The sequence below is a fragment of the Protopterus annectens genome, chromosome 5.part1 (assembly GCF_019279795.1).
Source record: "Protopterus annectens isolate FY-2018-M chromosome 5.part1, PAN1.0, whole genome shotgun sequence".
In the NCBI taxonomy this organism is placed as follows: Eukaryota; Metazoa; Chordata; order Ceratodontiformes; family Protopteridae; genus Protopterus; species Protopterus annectens.
Window position 1 is genome coordinate 144,056,463 of NC_056736.1, and position 22,940 is coordinate 144,079,402.

Consider the following 22,940-nt stretch of genomic DNA (forward strand, 5'->3'; position numbering starts at 1 on the left):
TGATGGATGTGGCTCCCAAAACCCAATTACTTGTCTGTATTGAATAGTCTTGGTTCCCATGTATCAGCCAGACGGGAGCAGATTGTATGAGAAACACACAAATAATATGATTAATTCACTGGACAGGCCGCTGATTCGGTACAGTCGAGCGCCATGCCATTGCCTAATGGGCAGCCATTCCCGATACTGTAGTCATATATTCTGATGTAATAGGCATCACAAGGTAATATTGTGGTTCTCGCTCCCACCCAGGGGTGTGAGTGACAGATGCAAGCACCAATGTTGGTGCATTTGCAAGTGTGGGAGCGAGCGGGTGTAAGCGTGTTTGGCTACCAGTATGTGAGTATTGCACTGGTAAAATAATGTAGAGGGTGACCGAGTGTAAGAAGCTGTAACCAGAGGTTAGCAGTGCTTAACACCGCACAAACCCACTCACACACGCTCCCAACTGCTGTAATGTGCCTTACTCCCTCCATATCCAATGGGCTTGTTCTGCCCTGCAACCAAATAAATGTCCTTTGCAAGGGTCGGAATCAGGACCCTGTGCACACAGCTAATGTGAATTACCAATACGCCATGGCAGATATACAGACAACGAACAGTACCACAAACATATCATACAGTGCAGTCATTCAACAGTATAGGAATGTATCCCATCATGTAGATGTATATGTGAGTGTTTATGTCCAGCATATAGGTACATACATATATAGAGAAATATCAGGAACATACCATGTGGCAACAAAGCATTACAAACAAATGAAATGGGAAACACCAGTGACGCCTGTATTATGTAGTGGTGTTGCTCTATGTGATCTCAACACTCCCTCAGACAGACATGTGTTATTCATACACACAAATAGTTGTACATTGGCTGTATACATCACTCTGTGCATGTAATGTACATTAACACAACAGTACCTGTCCAATCATTATGTGTGAACAGTACTCTTGCAATGTGCTGTGTGTAACATCATCATCATGATAAAGGTAAATGGGATAACCATAGAGGGACCGGTAGTGTTGTGTGTACAATGGGGTTGTCCTCATCACATGTACCTGGACCATGTAAGAATGATGTGCATACCAGGATCATGCGCCTGAGGGACAAGGGTGAGGATAACAGTAGTATGTTGTGATGCATATTACAAGGGTTTCATGTGTCCAGTGGGCATGTGTGTGTAATGGACAGCTATGTATAGGGCAGATGTTGTCCTAGGAGCCAATTGGCCTTATGTTTCCATAGGTGAAGGTTGGATGTAGGGGAAGGAGTGTAGTTATAGCCGTGGAGGATAGGTAGGATCACAGAAAAGACAGCATACAGGGTTGGTATATGACGCATGTGGGGGGGATACACCCCGGACAGGGATGGGTGTTCGGCATTCACAAGCCCATGGAAACAGTGGGGCGAACGTCCCCAGCCATGAGCAACTGCCACTGCACCTAAACAGCTGCAAAGGAGGCAGTGCTGGGGGCTGTCCAGGAGGGGCAGCATCACCCTGTAACTGTGACACTCCACCCTTGAGCTGGTGTATCTGGCTTTGGAACCCCTTAGTGAGCCACCAACGCAACAGGCCTGGGACTGTACAACAGCAGACATGTACCTGTCTGGTCCCGCTCCCAAGGTGGACATGCTCCATCCTCAGTGGTGGTGCCACCAGAAGGTGGTGCGAGCCAACAGAGGTTGATGTCTAAGGCTGGGCCCCAGATGTGCTAGTGCCGGTGCCATGGTGAGCTGAAGTGGGACAGGAGGTTCTGCCGGGACCTCCCAAATCATTCAGCCTATGGTGTTGCAGTTTAAACCCACATATGGCTTAGTGATAAACAACAGCATGCAGGATTACCTACAGCAGTATGCAGAGGTAACACCATCAACCCAACACAACAGCATACAGGATTACCTAAGACAGTATGCATACATATCACCAGCAACCCAACACAGCAAATGGTATACATTTGCAGAGGGAGCACAACACATACATATATACTGCATACCATCTGTACAATGCGTAGTAGATATGTGACTTCAGCTATGAACAGTTGCCCATTATTGACATGTCACTGGAAACCCCAGGCACTGTCTGTCATACCACTGTCTCATGTGACACATGTCCAGTCAGGGATGCAATGGCAGTAACACATCCCTATCATCATGTACTGTCTGCAATCCTCACACCATACATCTGCTGTGCACAGATGTGTGTTCACTGTGTAACACAGGAAACTAATGGTTGCACACACTGACCAGTTCACAGTACTGGCATGTCTGTATTATAACATGCAGAATAGCCATTACCACACACATGTTAAACAGGCAGTAGTCTCAATGCAGCATAGCTACACTTACATGCTGTAGTCAAGTGTGGCACATCACCCTCCTGTCTTTAGGCTATTTCCCACTGTGGAAAATGATTGAGGTACATCCAGATATCATCTGTAATGCCATGTCAGAACACCACATACAGGTACCACTCACAGCGACTGTCATGGCTAAATAACAACATGTTTTCCATAGATAGTGTACTGTGTTTATCATGCAGATGGCTATGGGAACACCATCACAGCTGCACCACATGGAATCAGCTAGAGGAGGACTGCAATAGGTGCAGAGGCCATTACCTGACCATGTCCATCACTTACAATGCACATACTGCTGCTCTGCAGGTGTACTCCTTCACATCCACCAGAGAGTGTGTGTGGGTGGAACAGGCAAAGTACACCAGGGAAGGGCTTGGAGACTTAACCCTAAGCATCGTCTGCCACACACCGAACAGTACAGGGGTCAAACCCCTGACTGACTACTCATTACTATTACATGTGCATGACATTACTACATGTGCCACAAAGGCGACATGTTGCTGTGCTGTAAGAACATATATGTGTGTAGGTGAGTGACATCTGCAACAGAGATATAGTAGACATACATTAGGTGTGGCACACATGGCTGTCCATGTGAACAGATGCCATTGTCACCACAACCACACTCTCTAATGGACACGCATTGACACTCTTTGCCAGGGCCACATATACACAACCTAACTACTTAGTTTGCCACACTGCAGTAATGCACAGGACTACATGCACCACAGGGGATATCTGAAGGTTCTATGGGCTAGTGCATGTGAAAGTGCTTGACATCTGTTGGTATGCCAATGAGGGTTATACTGGGAGTGACTGTGGTTGGGAGCATCACAACCCACATGCAGACACAAGGTACCAGTACTGGTATGCTGGTATGCATTGCTTCATTGGTGTGTAGTGGTTGGCTGTACAAGATGGCTGTACAAGGCTGGATGAGGGGTAATCCTTGGCATCGCATCACCCAACAATGATGTGCAGTGCAGGGGTGTAGTGTTTGCAGTGTCCCACACAGATGGGTACTGCATTATCTGGCCTGACATCCTGGTTACCAATTTGTATGGCCATAGCTTTTCAATGCATGCCATCTCTGTGTTTGATAGTCCTTCACATGGACATTGCCTGGGATGTGCTTTTCCCACAATACTGTACAGTGACATGTACAGGTGTACCTGGTTTGGCAGGCACATGTTCTGTACACAGCCTGTTATCCCCCGATATGCCAATACTGGCCTGGTGTGGCAAAACCTGCTTATAGTGAGCAGGTCGACCCTGCACCTGCATTGATAGTATGATACAGGTATTCCATGGTGTCAGTGGCATGGGTCCATACAGGGCACATGTGTACAGCATTGTCTGGCCTCTGTGGATCACATTTGATGGCACCACATATGTTGCAGGCATTCAGTGTGGAACACAGTGAAGGCACAATGTCTGCATATATGTACCTATTGTACCTCTGTACAGGGTGCCATGTCCTATGCAGGCCACTGCATTCACACCATGCCTACTATCTGTCATCAATGTGCATGGTACTAGCAACATAGCAGGATATCCTAGGCAAGTTTGTTTGTGCATAGCACATGGGTGCAGGACATATACCAGGTACTAGTAGGGCTGCATACTTTGTGCACCAGGCCTTTTGCCAGATGTATGGGTATGGCTTGCCAACACACTTCCGTGGCTGACTGACAGCTGTACTCCTCATGAGGTGACCAATGTGTCATAAGACGGACACCATATAGGAAAACTACAAAATCCGCTCCCAAACATGTCCAATGGTAAGACAATCACGGCCACCTCTACACAGGCTCTGACAGACAAACACACACTTGCCATGTCCTGTATACAAACCCCTACCTACCATATCACACTGCAGCAATACGCTTTTAGGGCATGTGCTATGGCGAATACTGGGTTGCAGCATGCCTACAGGTGTATACCTAGGTGGGTGACAACAGCAGCAATGACAAAGGTGGTCATGCGATTTGTACAGAGAGTGCATACTCTAAAAAGCACTGCACTTGTCTCACACAGGCAGACACACACACACACTTGGCATGTATGGGATTAGAACACTGACCTAACTACTTTATTACACTACAGCATTACGCAGTTACAGAATGCGCTACCGAGATTACAGGGACACAGCACTCCCAGAGGTGTATTTGTAGATGGGTGACATCATCAGCCTTGTCAAAGGTGGGTATAAGAAATGTATGGAGTGTGAGCAGTCTAAAAGCATTTTTCAGTCCTCTGGCAAATGGGGACAAACACACACACACACACACACACACACACACACACACACACACACACACACACACACACACACAGTGGTGGGAACAGAACACCTTGCCTGTTTACAGATCACTATTACAATAGTACATAGTTACGAGTCACGCCACACAGACTACACTTTTCAAGGCTGTCATTATGACCTTCTAGGAATGCAGACATCAACAGGGATGTTGGCAGTTAAGATGTACATACCTGTGAACCTGTGTGTTTAAAGTAGGAATCCTTCCTGACCTGGAGTATGCCCATCTGGGAATGGGCGACTACTATCACTATACGGGGATACAATGGCCATGCCCATGCACAGAGGCACATAACCGACACAAGGTGTCACTGGGCATGCTCACACATGTAATAGCACAAGGCTGTTTGGAATACACTTTGTATCCATCTACACAAGGCTACACTGGGCATGCTCATACACTTAGTAGCACAGGGCTGTCTGGGATGCACTCTGATTCTAAACACGGAAGGCCACAGTGGCCATGCTATTACAGGTAGACATAAAGAACACATTGTAATGGGCTGTGGTGTTAGTAGTTGTCATTGTTAGCAAGAAATCTGCTCTACATATATCTGACACCGGTCTTTTACACAACATCTGCTGCTGTCCATCACCTTAGATGTACCATCCTATACCAAGCACAATATCACCACTTGCAATGATGTCTTGCTAGGAGTGGAAACTGCTTGACCAACACAATGAGCCTTGCTAGAGATGGCAACTGCTTGAACAACACAATGAGCCAATGTCCTGCTGAAAGTACGAGGTTGTCCAGTGTTTGTCATTCTGGGATGACATGACTGACAGTAGATAGGCCTTTGACACATATCACATGCATCCATGATTCAAGGGAGTGGGGATAATACCAAAGTCGCATCCGCCCATACAGTGCCATTCCAAGGCAAGTGTCCTAAACACAGGATAACACCCTGACACCTACAGGACAACTGCATTGTATGCTTATGCTAACCAGTGCTAGATACGTAGCATCCATAATCACAGCTGCTCACCGTAGATCCAACAGTGGGGAGTACTGACTTCTGTGCAGTGAGGAACACCTGGCTGATGGCTCTGTAGTGCACAATAGCACTACCACCATATACCTCAGAACCAGACATGTGGGTCATAACACAGGTACAGACTGCTCCAGGTGGTGCTGTCCCCACATACATAGAGGCCACTCACATGTACTGACTGGTACCCCCACGAAAGGCATCACAGATGAATCATGTGCAGGACACAGTGTCACATGCTGCATTCTAGGATGTAAACTTCAGACACCACCATGCCCTCGGACCACCAACACACATCCATACATGTTGTAGGACATATAAGAGTACACCACCATGTGATCTTTGACCAGTGGACTGTACCACGCTCTACATCAACTGTAGGGAGTACCCATGTACTGACACAATTGCATCATGTGTTATGCAATGCAATGATACCACTGTCTGTAACCAGGTCATCTGTACACATACCAGGGGCCCTCGGTTATTTACAGCTTTAACAGATGACTGTTGCTGGTCACCAGTACACACCCTCATGTTTGGATATGACATACATGTACCTGCCCAGGGAATGTACATGCCACACACACACACACACACACACACAGACACACACACTCACACACACACACAACATACATGTAAATAGCATAGCTGTTGTTGTCCTTTGTGCAAACAGGTGGCTGCAGCCATTGCACACATGCACATGGAATGTAGGCCCATGGCTGCTGAATGCTAACAGTACATAAGGTGTGATAATGTTGACAGAGGTAACATTCCCTCTGTACCGGTCACCCATTACACCTATCATATCATACAACAGTCCATGTGTCATGTATGTCATTACACATGTCCACCAATTGCAATGCCTACAAACATGCCCAAATGACAGGATTGTAGGACCTACACACATGTACATGTAGTGGTGTGCATTCAGATAACATGCATGTGCAGTTGCTGATTTATGCAGGTGACATGTATCCTAGTGCATCATGCAGTGGCAATGTAGCCTCAACATTGCCAACTGTATATGGTGATATGCTGAATGTACAGAAATATGTACCTCAGGTATGGACAGATGTGTAGAAATAACTAAGTGGTGGTGCATCTTTGTAGATAGATGTTTGCTGAGGACAGCTCAAAGGTGTGTCACAAGCAGCCCTACAATAACCTGTGTAACCGGTAAGCAATGGTTTTGTAAATTGAAGGACATAACACACAACTTAGACAGCGGTCAGGGTGACACCAAAGGTAAATCAATTGACACCTGTTAACAGTTAAGACGTCCAGTATGCATATAGCAGCACTGTTGCCAAAGGAAGCATCAGTACACTTTGTAACACGTGCAATACTGCTGTAAGTCTGACATACATATCATGAGCTAGGCAGGTCTTTGATTCACAGTACTGGCATGTGTGGTTGCATGTGTGCCCATATATGTCATGTATGGTGGGGAATACAACTCAATTGTTACTCACTCTCCTGTACACTAGTGTACACATCTGTACAGACTGCAATGTAGAAAGCAGGACATAGGCAGGGGCATGTATCTCACACATGTGAGGTATCTGTATGTGTGTGACATAGGTGTATTCAATACTGAATACCACAGTGTGTGCATGTGTGTGTGTGTGTGTGTGTGTGTGTGTGTGTGTGTGTGTGTGTGTGTGTGTGTGTGTGTGTGTGTGTGTGTGTGTGTGTATGTATGTATGGCTGTCTGGTCCCTGGAGTGAGGATGTATGTTACCATACTGAACTGATAAGACCCCTCCCCCAATCCAGGCTATGTAATCTACTATCCATGTTGATGTTCCAGATCTTAGGCCATACTGACTACCTGTACATGTGTATTCTCTTTGGTGCGTCATGTAGGTGCACAGTACTGTAATGATGATTTGCACATAGGCAGGGGTCCTCACCTCAACAGTAGCAACTGTGTGTGAGTGTGTGTTACTGTCTTGGTGAATCCGTGAGTGTGTGGGTGTGTTACTGTGTCACTGAATACATGTGTGTCAATACCTGAGTGTGGATGCAGTTGTGTGTTAGCATTCTGTCATGGGAATGTGTATTACTGCTTCCCAATGAGGCATCACACTTCCCACTGACCTCTACCCTTGTAATCAGCTAGACCGCTGTCTTACCTCACCACTCCATGTAACTGTACCTGTGATGTTACCCAGTATGGATGTCACGTCTGTAGCTACAGTAGCTTAATACACAGCTATCATGCTCTTGGATCAGTAGACATGTTTGGAACGTGAGACTTTCTCACTGTTATGTGGCAGCTACATGGTGCATGCTGGTATATTCATACATACCTGTGAGTAGTCCACATTGACATATGGGACACTAACTGCAAACACTGACATCCACCGGCATGTACAATTAGAGCTGAAGGAGGACAGCAGAACATCATGACCAACATGCAGTTACTATTGTTACACAAGTCACATACCATTAAAAGTACGAAATGCATTGTACACCTGTAGTACATGGTATGTCTGCTGCCTGTCAACAGTACTCAACAATTGTAAACTACACTTATCTTCCTAGTCTGCTCACCCTGTGCATCAGACCATATAAGCATGTCCCTACACCGATGGTGTGAATGTCAGGGATGTGGCACAGGCATCATCATATGCACAGGGTGATAATGTTTGCCAGAGGCCTAGGCTTCACCATTGGATGACATCATATATGTGGGTTAGGGCCTTTGATCTTATTGGGCATGTGTGGATGTTATGCATGTGTGTACTGCGGTGCCCTACATATGTTTCCAGGGTGTGCGTGTATATATGCACACAGTTCTGGTATGTGTCTGGCCTACACAGGGGTATTATTGAAAGCTGCAGACTGTACAGGCCAGGTATTACAGTTCACGGTGTCCGGCCATGGACATGTGACCTGTGTCTGCCAGTGGTTGCATGGGCACTACCAGGCAAAGGTGCAGATTGGGTACTCTCTGATGTCACTTGTCCACTGGAACCATGTCCCTGTTGGGACCATCCTGGGCCATGTGCACGTGGCCTGCTGTGTTATAATGGGAACTGCACAGCACCAGATGCACTGTTGCTGCTGCCTCCACTATGAGAGCGGACATGTGAGGTAGCTCGTACATGTGAAACAGGTGATGTAGCAGGCCTACGTCCATGTGCCCGATGCCTCACTCCTACCAGATGTTCCAACACAGACAGCTCATGCTCGCGGATTGTCATGCTACAGTCAAGGACTCCAACCATGTCACCCAACTATCTATCCAAAGCTTCAGCAATCTGCTGTTGAGCATTTACCATTGCCTGGATGTTGTTGTTTAAAGAACGGAAAACAGCCCTCTGAAGCTTCTGATCTTCTCTGTTGTGCCATTCAGCATGTGCCTGTGCCTCCATTACAGCCTGAAACATTTGTCTCGTGACGCCAACTGCTGCGCTCTGTCTTGCAGGAGCATGTTGGCCAGAGGTCCTCCCATGAGCAGCACTGGCCCTATGCCTGTGTGGGGCACCACCAGTCAGTTGGCTGACACCATAGTGTGCAGGCACACCTTCCATAGCCCCCACACTTTCCTGTTCCAAGCTACCACACACCAACTGTCCTTCTTCTATGGCCACTGGTGATGGGGTATGTACAGGCATGGGATCTGTGTGCGGGGATGAGGGGGATATAGCTGGAATGGCAACCAATGGCACAGTTTCTGCCCCTGACAACCCTGTCTGTGCCTCAATCATACATTCATCATCACTGCTAGAGTCTGCGGGGACACTAACATCAGATGGACCGCAGGAGGGCAACTGTTAGAAAAATATGTATTAACATATGTGTGCAATGCTTATTTTAAATAAGGGAAGATTAACATGTTTTTATTCTATATGCAGCATTAGTTTTATCTGAAACTGAAAACATGCTTTTCTGAAATTGTGCTTTCTGACACTGCAAGATCCACTCTGACCTAATTTGCTAGCACAGCAAAATACATGTTTATGCTTTGGAAATGTACTGGAAAGAAGGTGATTTTCTGCTAGGTCAGGAAATTAAATAGAGAATAATAGTAATTTCTGTAGATCCATTCATTATGAACAATAAGCTCTGTTTGTGCTAATGAAAAAGTGCACAAGCTGCAAGAAAGTTAGATACTATAAACAATGAGCTGCTTCAGAAATCTGTACTTGCATTGTGCTCGAATTAGCCATAGTACTTAGACTTGTAACATCACATAGCAATAAAGTTATAACTGACCGGTGGTCGTCAAGGCCATCCTGTTTACTGAAAAATATTTTTTAAACTTTGAAGAGTCAGCTAGAAATGTGAAAAACATCTGTAAAGTAACAGAATTGTGAACTGGTGATCTACTACGTCAGTCGTAGTGGGCAATGTCTTGACAGAAAGGTATAATAACTGTGACACTTCCTGATTTAGTTGACAAACTCTGTAACTGCATTTTTTGTCTCCTTGCACAAGAATAAAGATACCTGAACTGAACCTTATGCTTTTGGACTTTTGAAGTATTTTTCTTTGACATTTTTTGGTACTTTGGAGCCGGAAACCCTCATTTAGCCTGGGATCAGATGGGCCAGGTGGCATGAAACTGCGCAGGGAAGATACCACATTGGATCTTCTTCATTGAAAGACCTCCAACTGAACTGTCGTGCAAAAGAGGCCAGCCACTTTTCTGATCTACGACTGGAGGCGGGTTCCGTTTGAACAGTGAGTGACCAATTGCTGAGGCTCATGTAAGGTGAATCTACTTTTTCTGTTTTAGATCAGGGACTTGATTCTATTTGTTCTGTGAGAATTTTGTTAAAATTCAGGGACAGAAATATTGCTATCTTGTCATAGATCAGGGAAACAGAATAAGTAGGCAGGTAGCCTGAAGGGACTGTAAACACTTGGTGATACCACATTAAAAATAAAAGGGTTACGTAACATTTAAAAGGTTAGAACAAAATGGGTAATACTTGCACAAAAACAAAAAGACCCCAAAGCCCACAGTTAACCGAAGACGCAAAATATATGCAATCACAGTGCGCCGACAACGTCAGATATTATTCTAAATGGGTTAATAAATATGAATTTGATGGGAAACTAGAAAGATCCTTGCTTATCAAACTTATTAGACAGTTAAAAAATGATTCTAAAGGTCGGGTTAAAAAACAGCGTAAATTAGGATTTCCTCAGGCACACAGGTGGATTGAGGAAGCAAACCGAAGAGAACAAAAGAATAAAAATTCAAAAGCAATGTTTCTAGACAAAGAGGATAATAACTTAGTTATAGCATCGGCCCCTTCACCCCCTGTGGTTCCGGTTCCCTTACAGCTCCCTTACCGGAATATGAAGCAAAAGAACAAACTGACCCACCTCCACGATATCCAGTTGTTCCTATAAAACCACTACCGTTTGTTAGAGATCCTATCGAGACTAGGTCTCGAACACGTAATTAAAAAGGGGATATTGAATTATATCAAATAAATGGAAATTCACGAGCTATGAGTGAAGAAGAGATATGCCCACTAATAGAAGTACCAAATCCTCAGGCAGGACAAGAAGGGCAGGACCCAACTCTCTTAGTATACAGACCGTGGACACTGGAAGACATCTGGAAAGCCACAGAGGGAATTCCCCATCCAAAAGTTAATTTTAGAAAGTTCTTAGAAGACTTACAGGGCATGAGATTAAGTTATCACTTAAACGGAGAGGAATTAGAAAAAGTAGTCAGACAAATAATAGGTCCAGATTGGCACATGATCAGTGGCAACTGGAATCCCCGTGACGCTGCACTTAGGCCCCTCCCAAATAGCAGCGCAGAACTAGATAACAGAGTGAAAGGTCTGACAGACCGAATTTCTGAGAAATGGAAGCCTAGGGCAGACTGGACTTGCATTAATCAATGCATCCAACAAGAAAGTGAAACTGTTGATAGATATTTTGCCAGATTATTAGAATGTTTTAACAATCACTGTGGAATGCATGTGCCTGAAGACCAGACACAAGATTCCCCATATAAGCAGCAGTTAAAGAATGCATTTTTGAAAAGAAGTATTGCACCCATAAGTAGTTTCATTACTAAACATATGGTAGACCATCGTACAAGCAGATTACAATCACTGCTTGAATATGCTAGACATGCTGAGAGGCATTTTAATAACAAAAAGAAAAAGAAAGCCCAAGTATTTGCTGTGGAAGATGGAGAAGTTTATTTAGTATAGTCCGGACAAAAGGGCAAAAAGAATGCCCAGGGAAACAAACAATCTGATCAGCGATCAGAAAACTTTGAAGGGAGAAAGAAAAGAGGTGAGGGCTTCAAATGCGGGAAAAAGGGACACTTGGCAAGGGATTGCAAGAAAAATAAGAAGGCAGCAGTGGAAGACAAAAACAATGAGGGTGAGGACTGACTATATGAAAGTCAGGAATCACTAGATAGGAATAATAGAGAAAGGACAAATGTGAATGTGATAGAAGGAGCAGAGAATGTGATAATAGAGGAAGTGCAGGAAGCTACCAATAGTGAAGAAAATGAAATATTAGACCTAGCCTTACTGAGCTTAGAGCATTATCTAGCTGACACAAAACCAGAAGTGACACTCCTGGTAGAAGGGAGGGAAGTCAAATTTTTGTGTGATTCAGGGGCATCACGAACCCTGGTACACCTCTCCAAACTATCAGAAAATTCAGAATCACATGACTTTATACTAGTAAAAGCAGCTAATGGATAGCTGTATCGGGAGCCTCTCTCCCATAACATTACAATAACAGATCCTGTTTCAGGATTAACCCAGAAAAGCAAAATTGTTGTTTCTGCAAAATGCCCATTGAACCTTTTGGGCAGAGATCTTATGCAACTATTAGGCATAGCAGTAGTTCCAACCATGCAGGGTATGGAAGCACAGCGACAAACAAATACTTTTGCAGTGCAAACGGAAGGTGAGACATTTTACTGGTACAGCCAGGACTTAGTTACGACTGGCCCTGGAGCAGTAACTGAAGAGTTAATGAATGTAGCTATCAGTAAGTTCCCCTCCCTTTGTATTGACATACAACACCTGTTGCACTGTACTCTGTAGTATTGTAATACACCAGGACCTGACAAAGAATATGAACAAGAATTGTTTAGAAATCATGCAAACAGATCAGTACTGTGTAATTTGTACTGGGACATGAAAGGGAACAGTGTAGTTAGCTGTTCATTACCCCAGGAGTTCTTTTCACTTTACAAATCAAATCTAATACCGCATGTTAGTTTAACTAAAGAGGAAGATTTAAAATAGATAGACCTAGGAGAAAAAAATCACAAAATGGGAAAAACAGACAGAATAAGAACTGTCAGAACAGGGAATACAAAGACAGAAACTGAACTGGATAACACAAACACATCCAGCTGTACACTTGCAGTCCAGCAAAGATAGGCTGAGAAGCCCTCTTATTAGAAGAGGAAGAAAAAGCTTTGTTAGACATACCAGAAACTCTCTGGTCAACAGGAAAGTCAGACGTAGGACTTATTTGCACAGCAGGACAAGTTACTATCACACCAAAGTCAACATTTAGACCAGAAAAGAGACAGTACCCCTTGAGAAAAGATGCAGAGGCAGGTATTAAACCAATCATAGCAGCTTTACTTAAGAAGGGAATACTGGTGGAATCTCCTGATTCGCCATGTAACACACCCTTATTCCCAGTTAGAAAAGCAAACGGAGAATGGCGTATGGTCCAAGATTTACAAGCTGTAAATGATGCAGTAATACCAAGAGCACCTATGGTGCCAGATCCACATACCTTGTTGAATGATTTAAAACCTCAACAGAAGTATTTTTCTGTGGTAGATATCAGCAATGCGTTCTTTTCGATACCGATACACCCTGACAGCCAGTATTGGTTTGCATTTACATTTCAAGGGATGCGGTATACATATACGCAACTACCACAGGGTTATAGTGAAAGCCCAACGATATTCCCACAAGAGATGGCAAGCAATTTAGCAGGATTTATTCCACCGAGAGGTAGTCACATTTTACTTAATGTTGATGACATTCTGCTGGCCGTCCCTACCCAGCGAGATTGTAAAGAGGATACTATAGCATTATTAAAATTCCTAGCAGTTGAAGGACACAAAGTAAGCAAAAATAAACTGCAGCTTTGGAGAAAACAAGTGAAATACCTTGGATAAGTAATATCCAAAGATGGCAGAACATTAGATGAGGACAGAAAAGTAGTGATCTTACAAGCACCAAAACCCACAACCAAGAAGGAAATGATGTCCTTCCTGGGTACGACTAATTTTTGTCGAAGCTGGATCCCAAACTATGCTTTGGAATCTGCACCTTTAACCGACCTGATTTTTAAGAAGCCTATGGCAGCACAAGATTTAATACAGTGGACACCAAAAGCAGAATTAACCTTCTGCAAACTGAAACAATTGATAGCATCATCATTAGTTTTAGGATTACCAAATTATCACAAACATTTTTTTCAAACTGTAGATTGCAAGCAAGGTTATATGACATCAGTATTGACTCAACAGCATGGGGACAAACAATGCCCCATTGCTTATTATTCACCACAACTGGACCCAGTGGCACGGTCTCTACCCCACTGTGTACAAGCAGTAGTTGCAGCTGCAATGGCAATGCAGACTTCAGCCTCAGTAGTGTTATTCCACCCTCTCACACTGAGAGTGCCTCATGCAGTCACAATCATTTTACTGCAAGAAAAAGTAGCATATCTTTCCCCTGCTAGGCATCTTTCTTGTATGACTATATTGCTGAGCCAACCTCACATGACAATTGAACGATGTACTACTTTGAATCCGTCTACCTTGCTCCCAACTCCTGTGGATGACACACACCATAACTGCCTGCAGGTAATTGAGCAAATGACACTACCTAGAAAAGACCTCATGGATGTTCCCTTGGATGATGCCGAGGTGACATATTACGTGGATGGCTCATGCAAAAGGAGTCCTACAGGACAGAACCTAACAGGTTATGCAGTAGTTTCTGATACTGAGATTGTGGAAGCGAAACCTCTACCACATAGCTTATCTGCACAAGCAGCAGAGTTGATTGCCTTGACACTGGCATGTACCTTAGCAAAGGGTAAAAGCGTAAACATTTTTACAGACAGCCAGTATGCTTTTTCTACTGTACATGTTTTTGCACAACAGTGGAAGAATCGAGGAATGGTGACATCTACTGACAAACCGATTAACCATGCACAGTTTATTTTAGATTTGTTAGATTCTATTCAGTTGCCTCAGAAAGTAGCTATTTGTAAATGCATAGCTCATACAAAACAACAAGATAGGATTTCAAAAGGCAATGCGAGAGCTGACACAGCTGCGAAGCAAACAGCCTCAGAAGCATTTCTTTTGAACGAGGAATTACAACCTTCTGAGATTTTAGACTTAGAAATGTTGAAAACATTGCAGACACTTACTACACAGGCTGAAAAACAAAAATGGAAAAAACGAGGAGCAATTCTCAAGGAAGGGCTGTACGTCTCCAAAGAAGGAAAACCGATATTACCGTCTAATTTATTTAGATATGCCTCTTTGTTGAGCCATGGGCAGAGCCATGTCTCAACAGGGGGGATGGTACAGTTAGTGAATCGGCTATTCACTACGTACGGGTTTACAAACTACACTAAAAAATTCTGCCTGTCATGTCACACTTGTAATAAACATCATCCACAAGGGGCGTTAAAGCCCAAGCAAGGGAGTTTCCCTACACCACCACATCCATTTCATACTATCTGTATGGATTTCATAGAATTGAGCAAATGTGAAAATAAAAAGTACTGCCTTGTCATTCTGGATATGTTCTCCAAATGGGTGGAGGCATTTCCGACTAGTAAACCAGATGTAGCCACTGTTGCAAAGACCCTAGTTAAAGAAATTATTCCTAGATTTGGCATACCGGAAAGGATCTACAGTGACAATGGTACACATTTTAACCAAACTATACAGCAGTTAAGCCAGTATTTTGGGATTTCTTTAAAACTTCACTGTGCATATCACCCTCAATCTGCAGGGTTAGTAGAGAGGTGCAATGGAGTTTTAAAGAATAAGCTTAAGAAACTCATGGTAGATACACAGAAGAACTGGGTGTACTGTTTGCCCCTGGCACTATTGAGCATGAGAACTGTTCCGAATGCAAAAGGATTGACACCTTTCGAAAAGATTTTCGGAAGAGCTTATTATATACCTCAGTGGAAACCTCTCATGCCTGCAGACCAGGAAGCAGATTGGACACTTGCAGAGTATATGAGGAGTATGCTGAACAACAAACATCTTTTACAGTTTAATTCTGTTTCAGATAAAGACCAAGCCATCCGAAGTAGCAGTAGCCCCAGGCACTTGGGTCTGGGTAAAGACAATCAAAAAGAAGAATTGGACGACACCAAAGTGGGAAGGTCGTATCAAGTACTGCTGAGCACACCCACAGCAGTCAAGATTGTGGAACGTTCATCTTGGATTCATTTGACACACTGTAAACTAGTCAAAAACTTTGAACTTGATAAAACTCTTGCTAACACACAGCAGCAGTAGAATGACAAGACCCAGAGATGATAGAAATGCTGAATGACTTCAGCAGTGTTGCATAATCATCTTAATAACTGCATTAGTGACAATGTTCTTTTTGCTGTGGCTTTTGCTGTGGCCTTTCTTTTCTTCAGCCACACCAGCTAGGCTGAACAAACGTGATTCAACACTTATAGACTGGCATCCGAACTTTAACACTTACCAAGCAATCAAATATGTGTATGCTGAGACTTTTAATATTTCAAATTGTTGGATTTGCACAGCTATACCAACAGCATACGGGGGATTATTGATGGCTGCTGTCCCCCTGGGGGTCAATGAGACCTGGGAAAACTTGATTTTTGAGACTACACCTGTAAAATCTAGAGACAAAATTGCATTATTTCTACCTGTTACACAAACAGGAATTGTATGCTTTTTTAAGAATGACACGATTCAAGTAGGTTGGAGTAAATGTAATGTGACTGTTTCTTATAAATGTTATATTAAACCTAAAAATGCTAAAAATACAGAAACAATTTGTAATGCAGATTATGACTCATACTTTGAGTCCTTGCATAAAACTATCAGTGGTATACAACATAATCCTGTTCTTTTAAAGCAACTGTCTATTATAGATAAGAAAATGTTTCATGCAGGGAAGGTGTATATCAATACTAAGGTAGAAAACTGTTATTTCATATGTGGGAAAAAGGCATACAAATGGTTGCCTGAGAATTGATCCGGCAGTTGTTTTTTTGGGTTACCTGGTCCCGGCCATACGACACACTACAGCTTTGCCTCATGGGAGAATTCAAAACGTCAGAGACGTCACAAAGAAACCTGAAAATCCAATCAAGAAACCTGAGAATCCAGTGGGACAGATCGTAGCAGGCTGGAGAAACCATATCTCCGTAAAAGACAAAAGTAAACTAGCACACATGGACTTGAGTGACACTACCATATCCTGGGCTGGCATAGCCCCTGCATATGATGCAGTTAAATCAATTTGAGAACTGAGAAAGCTATCCAAACTTCTTGAGGTTATGAGCAATGCAACTTTTTCTGCTCTTGAATTAATGACTGATGAACTGAATGCAATGAGAACTGTGGTGCTTCAAAACCACATAGCTCTTGACTTCACCCTAGCGGTGAGAGGTGGTACATGCGCTTTAATCAAAGACGAGTGTTGTTCATTTATTCCTGACAATAAACACAAGATCATTGATGATTTGGAAGTGATCCAGCAAGTGTCAGACATGACCAGGCCAGGCCCGAACCAACTGACGGACATTTTCCAGAATTTGTTTGGGGGTGGGGTTCCATCCTAATGAACATCCTGATTGCCATTTCTGTGGGATTACTTTTGTTAGGAGCATGTATTTGCTGTAGTATTCCCTGCATGAAAAAATTAATCAAAGATTTTATAGACATGTCAGTTTCTGAGGCTTTGTATCAAAGTACTGAAATTGAAGAACTGTTGAAAAAGGAAACACTTTCATAAGTTTAAACTGAATGACTCTCTTAGCTGCAAATCCTCAAAGGAAGAGGTTAGGAGAAGAAACAAACTGTTTATGCTTTTGAAATAGAATAAAAAGTATTAACAGGGGGGAAATGTTAGAAAAATCTGTATTAACATATATGTGCAATGCTTATTTTAAATAAGGGAAGATGAACACGTTTTTATTCTATATGCAGCATTAGTTTTATTTGAAACTGAAAACATGCTTTTCTGAAATTGTGCTTTCTGACACTGCAAGATGCACTCTGACCTAATTTGCTAGCACAGCAAAATACATCTTTATGCTTTGGAAATGTACTGGAAAGAAGGCGATTTTCTGCTAGGTCAGGAAATTAAATAGAGAATAATAGTAATTTCTGTAGATCCATTCATTATGAACAATAAGCTCTGTTCGTGCTAATGAAAAAGTGCACAAGCTGCAAGAAGGTTAGATACTATAAAAAATGAACTGCTTCAGAAATCTGTACTTGCATTGTGCTCGAATTAGCCATAGTACCTAGACTTGTAACATCGCATAGCAATAAAGTTATACCTGACCGGTGATCGTCAAGGCCATCCTTTTTACTGAAAAATCTTTTTTAAACTTTGAAGAGTCAGCTAGAAATGTGAGAAACATCTGTAAAGTAACAGAATTGTGAACTGGTGATCTACTATGTCAGTCGTAGTGGGCAATGTCTTGAAAGAAAGGTATAATAACTGTGACACTTCCTGATTTAGTCAGACAAACTCTGTAACTGCATTTTTTGTCTCCTTGCGCAAGAATAAAGATACCTGAACTGAACCTTATGCTTTTGGTCTTTTGAAGTATTTTTCTTTGACAGCAATGCACCTATATCTCCTGTGAGGGTAGACAAGAACTGTACATTACAATGTATGCAATAGACACACACACAGACACACACACACACATACACAGACACACACGCATGTGATATGACAGAAGGCATGCGACATGCATATGATATGGCAGACGGCATGCAGCAGAGACAATAATAGTGGTAGTTATCATACATCCCTGGGTTGCACACAACAGCATGCATGTGTCATAGCAGACGGCATGCAATTTACACAATCATAGTAGTAGTAGTTAGCATACATCCCTGTGTTATACCATGTAGACCAGCACAGGTTAACAGTACACCTGCCTGATGTGTGGCATATGACCTTGACAATCACATGTAGTATGACATGTGATCTGCTGACGTGTGCAATGACATGTATACATGTTTAACACAATGGTGTCCTGTCAAATATACAGTGGGGTAATGGTGTCCCAATGCAGTGTTGTCTGTCCGCCCTACAGATATACTGCACATTTAGCTGATGTGCATGGCCATTGCAGGGAATCATGAGACATCTCTATTGCTATACAGTGTGAGTTACAGACACAGTTCATAGCCATGACTGTGTTCAGATACAATACATATATAATGTGGAATGTGACCCACACCACTGAGGTGTATGCACACTAAATCATGATGTGGAATGTGTGACATAGGTCACTGAAGGGTATACAGATGACACCCCTGCACATATGCAACCATATTTCTGCTGCCTGACAACTATGGCCAAACATGGTGAACACGTCGGTACAACATCTGTGTACCACACACACACACACACACACACACACACACACACACACACACACACACACACACACACACACACACACACACACACACACACACACACACACACACACACACATGAGGAGCAAGTATGACATTGATGTCCGACACCAGCAAGGGGAATGTACTGTATCTTTGGGCTGATGTGGATACTGTACAGGTGACTGCTGTCATGTTGTGACACCCTCAAGAAGTTCAACACATCTTATGTGGTAGATTGATGTCACACCAACACAAGATGTGCACAGGCCTGTAGGAAGTCTAGTGTTCCACATCTACAATATAACCATTACACAAAGGCCATAGTTGGACCATGTGTAGCCATTGTATGACAGGGTGTACACACAAGTACATCACGTCTACTGTGTGTGTTGCTTCATGTCTCTGGCCATCATCCATGGCCATGTGTGTACATGTGTTTAACAAATTATTGTGACGGACGTCTATTTCACATGTCTGTGTTGTCCCATTTGACATACACCCATAGATGTCATATGCTCCACTGACGACAGGGTTATGCAGACAAAGGGTGGTATGTGAGATATGTTTTCAGGTTAGTTAGGCAGTGTTGCAGCCAGACCACTAGATGTCATGGATATGTCAAGATAACACATCACATTGTGTGACATTCATAGCAGGGCTATGAACCAAACCAGTGAATCCTGTGGGCTGGCCATTCTCCAGCCCACTGTGTAGAACTGTTTGTATTCCCCACATGTGTAGTTTTGATCTGTAGTACATGTCCCTACAGTGAACAGCACCTCCAACATTGTATGCACAGCTGTCCACACATCTGGCAATGACAGTTTGTGAGGATTCATGTCGGTGAACTGATTCACATAGTTTGCAAGTGTTGCACATGGGTAGGCATTGTGATGCATTGCAGGTCCCACCTGTATATTGTGACAGGACCATACAATATGTATACATGTGGTAAATGCCCACATGGCAGATAGATCTGTACATTGCCTGATAAATACTAACAGGCTGCTGTCGCAGCAGAATGCCAGAGGTACCTAAATAGAAGTAACACAGTAGTATGAGCATTATCCACACCTGTATGATGGCTACAGGGTGCAATGTGCATGTTAACACATACACCAGTACATTAGACTATACTATTGTGTATGCACATGTGTGCATACACAGAGTAGCATACTATAGTATGTGGTATGTATGTATACATGCCTTGCATATGATGTTACATTACATAGTGTACAGTGACGCGTGCCACTATATGGAATATAGTTGTTATAGGTGCAGTACTGACTTACCAGACAACTCTAAGCTCAGTGGTTGAGAGACACCCACCTCCACAATATCGGCTAAGGCTTGTGGATGTTGTGCTGCAGGTGTCCCCAGGTTTGCCAGTAGTTCCTATGTACGTGTGAGTGGGGGCAGGGTTGGTGGTCCACCACCTGTTGCACCTTGTTCCCTGGCGATTGCATTTTCATGCTTTTTTACCTGCCTAATGAGGTCTGTACAGTGTCTGCACACCTGCTGGTATGTGCGGTTGTGGCCACCCACATCATTAACCCTACTGCAAAATTCCATCCACAGGGCATCCCGCTGCTGTGCATCCTGTGGCACATGGCTGAACAGGATATCATGATTGTCATGTAGGTATGGGATGAGGGCCTCATCCTCCAAGCGGGTATAAGGGGGGTAGTCTTGCACGCGGCATACCTGGAAGACATAATGATGGAAACAGGTCACAGTAACTCATAGAGATATACAGAGCTACAGCTGAACATACATGTGTATTGCATTTAGTATGATTAAATATTGGCATTTGCAAATCTACATGACACTGACACCACTGACATGTTTGTGTCACACACATGTGACACTCAATGGTGAGTGGATATTATCACCATATATGTGTGTGTGTGTGTGTGTGTGTGTGTGTGTGTGTGTGTGTGTGTGTGTGTGTGTCACCTGATTACATTGCTCATACTCCATGTGGATGCTGTCTTGATGTGGGCATGTCTGTTTGCCTGTACTGGTGTTCCTACCTATCAGCACATGGCGAACTGTGTCCACATTAATGCAGTCAACCTTGATGCTATGTATATGTTACATATAAAGACTTACACTGCCTTAACAGACATGACCTGTGACCCTGCACACTTGCTCATGTAAGGTTTTACAAGTATGTGTTCTGCCATATACATCTACATGGCACTGTACAGCAATTCAACATGCTGCCATGTATCACCTGTGTTGCACATGTGATACACATGGGACACTGGCTAGCCAGATGGTATTTGCAGGGATGGATATCAACTATAGCATTTACAGTCAAAGTCAACTAGTAGGCTATATGCAATGGGCCATGTATGAATCTAGGATGAAAGGTTACCTGGCTGTAGCTGACAGACAGGTCTCTGGGGCCAGGTGGAGCAGTGCCACATTACTGATCCACAGGGTTACTGATAGATTTACCATGTGGTCATCACACCATGTCTGAGAGGGTAACAATGTGCAGCTTTGACTGACAGGAATGCATAGTATGGCAAGACTATGTAAAGTGTATGGGACAAGGATCTGTCCAGCATGTGGTGATCCTAGTACTAGGAAGGTGGATGTCCATGAAGTATGTGTTTGAGATCAGGATGTGTACATGTAGCATGTCCAACATCACTGGGCTGGACATTAATTTATTCAGGGTATGCTTCATGCTACATAGTGGATATGGGGAATGGGAAGGCTGGTGTAGGCCATCTGCACATGGCCAATACCCCTTAAAGGAAATATGTAATCTGATATGGGTCACTTGAGTGTTGTGTATGGCTGGACAATGATATCTATATTCATGGATGGCACCCTGTCATGATTAGGGTTGCCACATTTGACTACCTGACAGGTGTGGTGATGTAGCTATCACAGGAAAGACAACTGACCAGCTGCATCCCTTACACACAGTGTCCATTATGTTGACCGCTGCCTAAGTGGTAGCTCATGGGTACAGGGTTATTAACATATGGGTGACAATGCAATATGTAGCTGTCAGATTGTGGTCATATGTCACACACACCTCACCCACAAAGCCCCTTCTGTATGTTGTCCACAACTCTCTTGAGTTGGCTATTGCTCCTAGGTCATAGTCATTCGCATACTTCAATAGGCAGATGCCTTCTGTTTGTCTGTGTGGTATGGACTACAATGAGGGGGAATACAATTAGTTAACCCTGTCCTACTGTAGCTGGCACTGGTGTGATGAGCATGTATTATTCAGGCACCTTCTGTAGTGTTGGTTCTGCCAGCAGTCCTGCTGCAAAACAGACCTGTGACCTAGGAATGTACATCTAGTATACCGAGTGTAGGTGGAACACAGTATGGGCGATGATGCCCTATGACCCGGCAAGGTTATGATATGCAGTGTGAAATCAACCTCACTGTCATCTACATCTGCACTGCTGACATCAAATAATTTGATCAAGGTTCATGGCCTATCAGACCAGACTCAGCAGGGTAGTAGTGCAGTACTTCCTATTATCAATGGTGTCTCCCCCTTTGTGGGTTGTGATACCTGTTGGTCTGCACCATTCAATATGTACACAGCCTGACATGGAGCTATGTTTTTCTTGATGTGTACATGGAGAGCAACTTGT